Here is an 11,833-nt window from a genome sequence, read left to right on the forward strand (position 1 = left end):
TCTGGGCTCACTGTTGCAACAGAGACATGGACATACTGGATGAGTCCAGTGAAAGGACAGGAAGAGGACTAAGGGATTGGTGCATCTAACATATGAGGAGAGGCTGAGAGCTGGGACAGTTCAGTCTGGAGAAGGGAAGGCTCTGTGGGGATCTCCATGTGTACAGATACCCAATGGAGGGGGAGTAAAGAAGACAGAACCAGACTCTTTTCAGTGGCGCTCATTTAAAGGACAAGAAGAAATGGGCACAAATTGAAATACAGGAAGTTGACAGTGTTCAAACACTGAAACAGTACTGAAGGACATACTTCTCTCCTTTGCTTAGTGTGGCCACTTCAGAAGTCTTTCAGTCTTTGGTTTCTGTAGAGGCATTCAACTGAGTATTATCCCCTTCAAACCCAAGGATCTGGGAATCTTTCCAGAGAAGGCAACCTGCAGGACTGCAGGTAACAAGGAGAGGAAGACTGAACTGGTTCCGTGGTGCTACCACTGTTCTAAGGGCAAGGACTGAAACACTGGACAATACTTCCAGAGCTATCAATGTAACCTGTTTGTGATTCACAAAGCCTACACAAAGAAAAAAACCTACAATTTTCTTACAGAGGCCTTAAAACATCTTTGCAGAGAATTGATAGTATCAGGTGATATATGTCATGAACACAAAAAAAAAAAAACCTATATATTAAAATTTGGTGTCTGTAACGTGACTTACACTCAACACAAAATTGCATGGCATCATGCAGTAAAAATTGTGCATAGATGCTTTAGGCAGATTTGCAGTTTAAACCATAGGACAAAACAATAAACCTCTTATATCCACCAATATCATTATGTATCCTCTGTATGTGAAAGGCACATGTGTATATATTTACACACACACAGAGACACACACACGTATATTCTTCATATGCATCTATAAACACATATATATACACACACACACAAATATAAGTTACGACAAACTGCTTCAGACCAGCATTGGGGGGAGGCCCAAAGAAGTAAAGATGAAATTTAATATGAGAAGAAAAAGGAAAAGGAATGTTTGGTGGGTTGTTTTCTAGTTTGTACACTAAATGCTAATAAATGGTCCAGAATATTGAAAATTGCCCTGAGCTTTGCTAGGCAGACAAAATACAGGGAAGCAGTGGATAATTTATAGAGCTGGCCAGAAACCAAAATGTTTTAAAATTTCCACAAAATGTGGAGAAATGTTTTAAGGAATATTTGGCAATTCCTTCCCCTGCTTACTTTTTTTCCCCCAGCAAGCTTATTCTAGTCATTACCTTGTCTACATATTTAAGTGCCTGAGTACACACATACACACTAAGGAGATTAGATCACTCAAACAAGATAAGAAATCCCAGATGCAAGCCATGGATATTCTCCATTTATACATAAAAGACAACCCCTTGGGGAATCTAACCACTCTTCAATTGCAAACGGTGCAGAGAAGATGTGGATCTTGATCCTGCAAACTCTTAAACATGTGCTGCAGTGTAAGCTGTTAAATAGTCCAAAGAAGTCAAGTGTGTAAAGCTAAGTACATAATTTAGTTGCAAACTGAAGGTCTTAAAACACTGCAGAATGTATTGCTTTTAAAACTTCCAGTATTTTTTTCCTTTAGCAATACCACACAGAGCAGGAAGAGATAATCACAGCTTCAAAATCTTTTAGCAGAATTCTTGTAAAACCACAGATTACACTCAGAAGGGGCAACTGTCATAACCTTTATGTTCACAGATGCTGAAAAGATGCTGGTGGTCTAGAGATTATCTTCAAATACACAAAGCTAAGGCTCCGGTCAAACAGCAGGGTGCTTGTTCTTAGCGTAGCAGCAAGTCTTGAAACAGAGAGGTAGGTAAAAGCATCACTAAGAGTCATAGAGCTGTAGAAGGGGAATTCCTGGTTTTACAAATCAGCAAATGCAGTATCTCTAAATTAAATCTGCTTCATCAAAGAGGAAAGATGTGAAATAAGGTCTGACTGATTATACTGGCTTTGCAGAGGGCTTAGAGACTGAATGTTCTAACTTCAGTAAACCTGCTGTTAATGGCTTGTGGACTTTAAAATGACCCTTCATCCTCAAAATACAGATGAGGGGGCTTCTACATATGCAGGGGTACTCTGAAAAGAGAAGCCAAGGAGGTTGTCAAGGACTGAGTGGGAAAGAAATGCTACAGAGGACATCTCCTGCTTAAAAATATGTTTTTAGTTGTAAGACTGTCATTATACACAAGGCAAATAATCATCTTTTTGCCTCCCCTGCATTATCTTTCTTCTTCTTGATTGACAGTCCCTTTTCCTATGAACAAATCTATATCACTATGTGGACAAAAATGAACAGATTTTAAACAGCCTGTTCCTTTGTAACACATGTAAGCTCAGACCAGTCTAAATACAGCAGAATGAAGCAAAGGAAATGTTTCATGGTATTGATTACTTTTAACTCTGAATATCTTCACTTCTAAACAACAATCACTTCAGGTTAGTAACTAAACAGATCACATTTGCTTTCCGACAGTTAAAGAACAGCATTGACCAGGATTATTAATCTTTTCACCTAAATGTAGAGGGCATCAGCTTGGAATAGTCCTGGTGGGACACAGTAGATGTGTTTGAGATACATGTTACCTGTCAATCTGTATGTGAAGCTTTAAACTGTGATATTTTACATTTTCACAAGGGACTCATAAGCATTAATCTCCATCACATTTCAGGGCAGGTTACAAAACAAATTTCTGACAGGTGTTTGAAGACTGCTGAAGATATGAGAAGTTTTGCTATCCAGTGTTTTTCATTAGCTCCTGTTTTGATTTTATACTTGTGGACTGTATTTTGAATTCATGACAGTAGATCCTGCAGAAGTATAATATGCAATGGAAAACTAAAACCACACAGGCAGGGCTAAAAGAAAACCCACTTAAATGCAAAGCCTTCTCTCCCTAATTACTGGAACTGTATTAAAATCGTGTAAATCCTATGACCAACTTTTACCAGCACAAAGTCATGTAGTTAAGTGGGGACCCACCAGTGTAACTGGGACTATTACAACACCCAACATTTTTCATTCTTTTCAAGATTTCTCCCCCAACTTGCATTCAGACATTGCTGTAGTATAACAGCATAATTTGCTTTTTACAGTTTTTTCTGGTATCTTTTGTGTTGATTTCATCTGACTGTTTCAGCAATGACCTGCTGAAAGCATTCTCCAAGACCATGGGTGGTCTTTGAACCACACAGCGAAGGAGTTGAAACCTAAACAGTATTACAGACCAACAGGCCTAACAGGAGATTATTAGTAATAAGATACATTTATTTAATTTTATATTTTCATACCTCAGGCTCATAAAGAAGGACACTTAGAATACCAATAGTAGTAGGATGCTCTACTGCTGACAGTAACACAATATTTCTGTAGCTCCTTAAAGCACAGCAGCTCAAAGCTCTTCCAGCTGATGAATTTCACTGAATTGAAAATTGAGATACAGCAGGAAATAGGACTGTGTTTTACCTGCACTAGCCTTTCTACTGCTGACAGAAAAGACACAGAGATTCATGGCTTTGTTCTGTTTACCTATCAAAATTGTCAGGCATTTGTCAAAACCTTATTTCTTCATCAGAAAGAGCATGAGCTGCTGACATGTCTTCTGAATATTTTCAAGTTTGAAGGAGTGTTGTATGATACTAATTAGATGAGGACTTGACTTTAGTAATTATGTCAAGGACATCCATACTGTAAAATAAAGTATTACAATTCTAGCAATGGCACTCAATATCTTCCCTTTTATCAGTTTTATATCCACACACGTACATTGTTTAATACATCCATTTATTTAATAATTAGTTTTATTGAACTAATACTTTGTTAATTCTAGTTAGAATTCAGAGTTTTATATATCTTTATAAAATATTTGGTGCATTATAAAAATACCACCTATGACATCAGATTAAAGATAATATCTTCTTCACTGCAAAGGAGGTAAGTTGCACCAACAGGTTGGAATAATGGGACTTTGCTTAAGGGATGTGAAGACGGCGTTCACCCTTAACTCACCCACTTACATGTTTTCTCAAACACAAACAATACCCTACCAAATGTAACAAGTTAATCATCATTTCCCTTTGTCCGGACCATAGATGTAAACATAGCAACTCTGAAGCCAGACAGCTACGATACAGCAAGAGTGCATTTTTAACTGGAAAATATAAGAAACTGTGTTATAATCATGGGTTTTGGGGAAGGATTAAGGCAGGGACAAATGTCTACAGATTGTGTAGGAGAGGCAACTTGGGGGAAGCTGATGCACTACAGCCTTGAGCTAGCTGAAGAAATGAAGTAGCTGGTTTCTTTGTTTTTTTCAGTAATAGTACCATCTCTGCCTAAATTGTATTGCAGAAGTTACCATTTTATTCATTCTTGACCTATGTAGTCATTGGAACAAAACTTGTATCATAAAGATGCCACAAGGATTTATTTTTTCCCCACTGACCATTTGGCTTTCATTCTCAGATCTACTTACGATCTATTTCTAAAATGACAAAACTGAGATGACTAACAGTATTAAACATCAGAATACAGAAGTTACATTTTCTTTATCTTTACCCAAAGCACTGTCTCCATAAGCCATCTCATAATCCCATACAGTTCATATCAGAATTCCTAACCACAGAGGAAGAAAGGTAATGGAACAGAAACTTCAAATTACAGTAAAACTGAAGAGAGTACTTAAATCAACATTATGCCAGAAAGATGTTCAATTAAAAAAAATACATAGCATTTTCCACAGTTCCTTATACAACCAATAAAATGTGAATTAATCTTTTAAACTAATCTAATTGAATTAGATTAGTTTCTCCCTTCCATTTTCAGCTGTCATCTGTAGGAAACTGAAGCTTACATATCTGTACTGTTATCAATATACCTGTGCTATTTTGCATAGGTTTAGATTTGATCCATTACCTATAAAGCAGATTGCCTTCTGGTACTTAATTCATACAAATGTTGACACCTCATTACGAAAAGCTACCTTTTAAAATTTTATTTTTAAAATTTTACATCACATAGGGAAACCACTTAATAACCTCTTCCTTTTTCCAGAATAAGATTTTCCTTGAAACAGATTCCTGACTGCAGTTTCAGACCTCTATTTAAATGGCTTAAATAAGGCTTTTGCACTTCTATGCTGAGATTTTTCTAGATTTATTTTTGCTCTCCCTTTCAGAACCTCTCTGTAGAGTTTTCCTTTCTCAACATTTCTGTTTCTTCCTACTGTTAGCTTCAAAACCTGAGGCAATGTAATGTAATGTTAAATGCACATTGACAATTCAGATCTACTCACTTCAGTTGTTGAAATAGGTGTGCAAAAAATAAAGCCACTGCCTTGAACAAACTTGCTGACAGGAAGATCGGGCAACCACATGAAAGAGTTTTAGTCCAGAGGGATCCATTGAATACACAAGGGACTCTTTCCAATCTCCACTAACAAACTTATGAACTGTAGTGATAGCCGAAACTATAATGTTCCACAGGAAGGTACAAGGAGAGAATGAGGGATAGAGAGAAACCAAACAAGAGCAGTTCATGATTCCTTGCAGTAGGGAATTGGTTGAGATCATTGCTTTCTATTTCTCTATTGTTTGGGTCATGTCTATATCCTAGGGTATCTCATTAACAATGGGACTGAAAGAAAAATCTTTCCTAACCTCAAATCTCGTGATTTGTTTAATATTGAAATTATGAGCAAAACACCCCAAGCCAGATCTTGGAGACATCAGTACCACCTTGCCTCTTTATCATTGGTTTCTACAGAGATTCTAGTAAATAAATTTTCTGTGCAGTGTTTATGGAATCTACATCTTGTAAATTTGTTTTAATTAAGAAACACTTTGCACTAGTAAACTTATCCAGTTTAGTCAGAAAATCTGGGAAAGTAAATAAAGTATAAATCTGACAAACTTGTAAAATGATAAACAGACCTGAGGCTGGAAGCTTTGCTGTGATTTCAGTGCCTGGCAGTTGAATGGTCCTCCTTTCCTTGGATACAGAAGTGTGAATATACACATGCATATACTTTGGAAAGATCTGGATGTTAGAATCAAATTCAGTCTCGGGTAAAGCCTATGCAAAGACTGTCACCTCTCCCAGGGGCACTGAAACAAGCCATAGGAACTACTAATGTTGACCCCAACCTGCATTGGTTTGATTGGGGATTTTGTTAGTAGCTTGGCTTTGCTTTTCTTTTTCTCTCTTCAGATGCCCATGACTGATCTGATTCAGAAATACTAATTTGAAATTTTCAGGCTGACCCTCACTTTAGCTGAGATTGGCTTGTAACTTCTCTCCTTTCCCCCCCTGTAATACTTCCTAGTATTACCTGGGCAGACTTCTCTTCCCACTCCATTCAGATCACAGCTTCTCCAGCCTCACACTTTTATAACCTTTCCATTTTAAGACACATTTTTACAACTCCAAAGTAGTAAGGGTCCAGTAGTAAGGGTCCATATGCACGTTTAATCTTAAACTCAAAGTCTGCCAGAAGTCAATTAAATTATGTATCTGTCAACTAGGGAGAGAGAAAAGGTATAGATTCACAAGCCATGTAAGGTTTCCCATGTAAATCTGGCAATGGTTAGGTAGCTGCTTGCCTTGTTATTTTATGTATCCCTATTTCTGTACTTCCACCCCTTGCTAAAGATTAAGAACATAAGAAAAGTTAAATCGTATAGCTCAGTACCAGTGCCTGAGAGTGACCAATACCACATTGCTAAGAGAAAACAGAACATACAAGTTAAATAATTCCTTGTCCTGTTCTCAATTTTCTCCAGTCTGATGCTTAGCGCTTCCAGAGCCAGACACTGTAGCTGCATCATGTTTAACACTTCTTGAAATTAATAGCCCTCAAAAGAGTTCAGTGTAATTAATTTAGCACCAGGCTTTTAAATCATCTGGTGTACTGAAATAGTATGGTAGTAGATTTTCACATTGTTTGATTTTTTGGAAATCCAACTAGCAACACTACCTTGCACAGTTTTGTAAAATAGTTTTTGAACATTTTGTTTATTACTGCTTCAAAACAAGGTCTATGCTTTGTTCCTGTGTCAAGAGATTTCTGTCAGATCAAGTCATGCTCTGTTCTTTCAACCACTGTAAAAAACAATGATGTTAACCTAAAAATTCAAATGGCCAAACATCAGAGAGGAAAGTTAACAGGGCACCAGACAGAGATTGTCCTTCCAGTTTCTTCAAACTACAGATGATAAAAAACATTTTCATAATTCGTTGTGCCAAGAAAGTGCTATCTGCAGTGAGATATCTTACTCTTATCCAAGAAAAATACATAATTTTATCTGGGGAACAGACAGGAAACCTATTTTCCATTAGTGTGAGGCAGGGGGAATCTGTATTCCTCTAAATACTTGTTTAAAGCCTCAACAAAGCCCAATGGGAATTGGGAGGGGAAAAAAAAAAAATCACATCTGCTTTTCTCTGTGAGAACGCTTCTCAGTTTCTTCTTACTGTTTAAAGATATACATGAAAACAGGAATTCTGGGTGAAATCCTCAGCAAAAATCAGTGCAACTCCACCCAGCTAAAGCTAATTGATGATCTGTGCTTCTGCTTCTTTAAAGTGCATGTGTCCTTACCATCACACAGTTTATTAAATAAATAAATATTGCCTTTCTCTACAATGCAAGCAAAGGCCTAAGGAAAGACACAGACTAACTTAGCATGGTAGTCAAAGCTGAGGAAACCCTACTCATGTGCTTCCTTCATGATCCTCAGTTGTGAACTCCCTCCTCCAGTCAGGGACCAGACCTTGTCGTAAAACAAAGCCAGAGAATGTGCTTTTTCTGCTTTGGTGAAAACATCTTTTCCTTGCTGAGCTAGCCACAGTTTATTTATTTGTATATTCAGTGTTATCAGTTAACCACTGAGCGTGGATAGGATGTACCTCTTATCAGGGGTGCCATGTCTGTGTTTGGACACCGCCAGGATTTGGCTTCTCCGTGATCTTACTGACTCCCAACCTAGTAAGCTGGTTCCACATATATGGTAAAAGCTAGGAGGAGAAATGATAGGCCCAGAAAGACAGAACATAGCCCTTAGCACTAGGATGTGGGAGGTTTGATTTTAAATCCCCCTTCTTCTTGAGGGATGTCACTAAAACACATTTTAGTCTTTAGAGGACCAAAGCCTTTGATACTAACAAAGGTAATCCGAGAATTTGAGAAAAAAATTTCATTATTTGTTCATCATCTGAATAGGTTATATATTTTAAGAATATTTTTTCTCACCTGCGTTTTAGTAGAGCACATAATTTAGTCAAGACTTTTACCCAGTAATGTTAATTTTTATTTGACAAATAACAAAAATAGTAGTGCAAATACAAACCGGCTAAGGACAGTAAGACTAAGAGTATGAAGTACATGGTTACCTACAATATCAATGCTTTGGACTTTACTCAAGTAAACTTTATTCTATATAGGCTGAACAATTAATTCCATGTTTTTTCTACTTTTTAAAAATTACAATTTACTAAGCTGTACACACACAAAAACAAACCATGGGAGACAGAAAGAGAAGAAATAATATGTGACAGTTGTATCACATGCAAGTGATCAATGTAATTACATGTCAGTGCCACAGTTCAGTATGGGTAAACCAAAGATTACTCCATTAATATTCCACCAGCTGAGGGACTTTCCATGACTTCAAAATATTCTGGAACTTTGTGAGTAAATACAGCTGATAGACCTTTGAGTTAAGTTTCAAGCCATTATGTAATAAAGGATATAAAAACACTTGAGAAACATATAAGAGTAAGGGGCTGATCCAAAGACAACTGAAGTTAATGGAAAGCCTACCACTGATTTTATTTGGCTCTTAATAACACCTGGAGATAGATTTCCTGTGATTTATATTAAACCTCATACTGCTTTTCCAAGCCAAGTTACATTAGATTTTTATACTGAAGTCCTTTACCACATAAGTTGAATATAGTATATACAAGAGTCAAATATGAAGGAGAATTAGGAGCTAAAACCTTCTAAAGATGTCATTACTTCCGAAAGCTAAACAGACTGTCAAGACTGAGTACATTTACATGGCAGTTTAAAAAATAGCCTCTACAAATTTTAAAAGCATTTTGAAAAACAAATGCCACTCAAAAGCCATGCAGTTTTCAGAAAAAGCTGCCAGCAGAGTAAACATGAGCAAATTTAACCTCTTCTAATGCTGTGATGTTAGCCACAGAATGACCAAAATAAATAAATGCATATGACCATTACTGATTCTCTGTTTCTATTTATTTGGTGGCAAAGATAGGGATGGGGGGTGTCCCATCCCACTTGGTGGGCTCAGGGGAGGTGAACCTTTAGATAGTCTGTTGCCGCACACAGGAGTCATGACAATGACTCAGGAGGGACAGGGAAAATTTCAACACCCCGTTTCACTTGGCAAATCCTAGGGCAGGAGTCACGACAATGGCTCCTAAATGCTCAAAATATGTTTTATTTAACATTGACTTGTAACACAAGTGTGGCTCAATTTGGCATAGCAGACACTTGACACCTAACAGCCATAGCAAAATATTCCTAACAACAAGGTAGGAGGAAGAGAAGAGAGAAGAAAGAGAAAAAAAGGAGAGGTAAGTATCACCACCCTTGGATCCAGTGAGGAAAGGGTCTTGGTAGTAATTGTCCTGATTCCTCAGGTGGTGGGCGTGTGCCTCTTGGTCCCTCACAGGGGATAGAACCAAATATCTCATTCTGAACTGGAACTGGTAATGTGTCTTAGTGTGTCTTCCTGTCTTAGTGACATTTCAGGACATTAGTTTCAGAGCTGTTAAACCACGTTTTTAAATAAATGAACCTCAGCTAAGTTAAAAATCACACAACCCACAATTTGAAGGGAAGATTGGAATTTGACTTTAAGGACAAAATTCATTAGATTAGACAAAGAATGTTAACAATTTATTGATCAGAAAGGACAAGTTCACTTACCATTCACATACATGAACTGGCACAATCAAAAAGAAATGATTATTACAAACAGAAAAAACTAAAAACATTAAAGGGCAACTGCAAGAGAACTCATCCCTCTCTTATGCTTTTGGATCTGCCCAGAGCTGTGGGCTATCTCTCAGCCATCTGTACCTTACAGGAGGGGTGTTATCTGCTGAAAGCAACTCTTCCCAAACATTCAGCACTTGGCATTATTACAATAACCCTTTGAAGCTCTGCAGGGAAATTCCTCCCAGCTTCCAAGTTCTGCTCACAGCTTTATTCAGAGTTATCATCCATGCTCTATCTCTGCACTGATAACAAATACAGCAACATAGGTTTAAAGGGCTTTTTCAGATTTACCTTGCCTACAATAGAGACAGGCTTAATGGTACAGCACAGAGGATTCATTTAAGAAAGACTTCCATTCATACTCTTAGCTACACAGTTTCAAAGAAAAGGCTTATAATAAATCAGATATAGTGGGCAATTTTAGTTTAAACTCAATCAGATTCTTCTCTAATTGTTTACCTTAGTTTAAAAAATATCGCTAAGAATCTCTAAGTATCAAAGCCGGGGATTCATTTTTCAGGACACCATCTACCCACCCAGCTGCTACCCTCAGCTCTCAACCTCTGCTTCCCCTCTCTCTGCACCAGCATTCACACTAATTACTTATTATTCCAAGTAGCCTACCACAAGCACTGCCTTTGTTCTAGGTGATCCCCTTATTTACCTTTAAGTTTAGGGCTTGGGTACGACTACAAAAAACATTTGTGGCTTTGTCTGGAGCCAAATACTTTTAAAACTCAAAGGTGATTTCTTATTTCCAGTTCACACCTGAACAGCTCTGCACGCTTATTTGTGAATGTATGTATTTTGGCTAACACTGCTAATTGTTCTTCCTGACTTAGTTACCTAAAATACTAAGGCTATTACTGCTTTATCTTTAATCAGCCTGCTATCCGCTTGCCTGCTGCCCACCCTGGACTGTTCCCCCAAATGCAATTTGAGATAACGTCATCTTGTTAAATACTGTATAAGACGTGTATTTCATATATATTAAGTTAATGATCTAAGGTGCACTGTTACAGAGATCACACTACCATGCTGGCAATAGAAGTGACAGATGAAGTCAGAAGTTGCTATATTGGCTGCATTTATGAGAAAGTTCCCTTTTTTCTCTTTCACATTTATTCTAGGATTCCTGTTATGCATACACATACACTGGAGCTGCACAGTCACAAACTTATGCAGATAACCATTAAACCAGAACAATCTAGTTGCAGCAGCAAGGACTTAGCATCAGCAGAGCCACCTTCTTTTTCATTTGAATTTTTAAACTGCTGCAATGACTCTATTTTCAGCATTGTCCAAGTCCCTGCTCCTTGTCATCCAACACGTCTGTTTTCTCCGATTTATCACTATGCTCTTCCCTCCCTAAGAAGTCAGTCCTGAGTCAGCAAAAGCACTTCTAGTCAGGCTTCATTCAAAAAATAATTTATTTCATTCATAGACGAAACTTAAGAATCCGCCTTAAATTAAATACATATTTAAAAGCTTTACTGAACAGACTGAGATTACTAAACTGGAATTTAGCCTTGGAATAATTTTCAAAAGCAACCCTACATCTCTCTTTCTTTATTGTTATTCATAAAATCCACTCTGGGATATACTGCTCTGTGCTGCAATGTCTAAATGCTCCTTAGCATTGATACCATTGCTCCCTGTATCATGTTTTCAGTTGAACTTTAAACTGTTTACAATGGTAATGACTTGGACTAAATAATCATTTATAGTATCTTAAATTCTTCCTCCATTCGACAGTCTTG

This window comes from Haliaeetus albicilla, chromosome 2, assembly GCF_947461875.1.
Source record: "Haliaeetus albicilla chromosome 2, bHalAlb1.1, whole genome shotgun sequence".
NCBI classification, from domain to species: Eukaryota; Metazoa; Chordata; class Aves; order Accipitriformes; family Accipitridae; genus Haliaeetus; species Haliaeetus albicilla.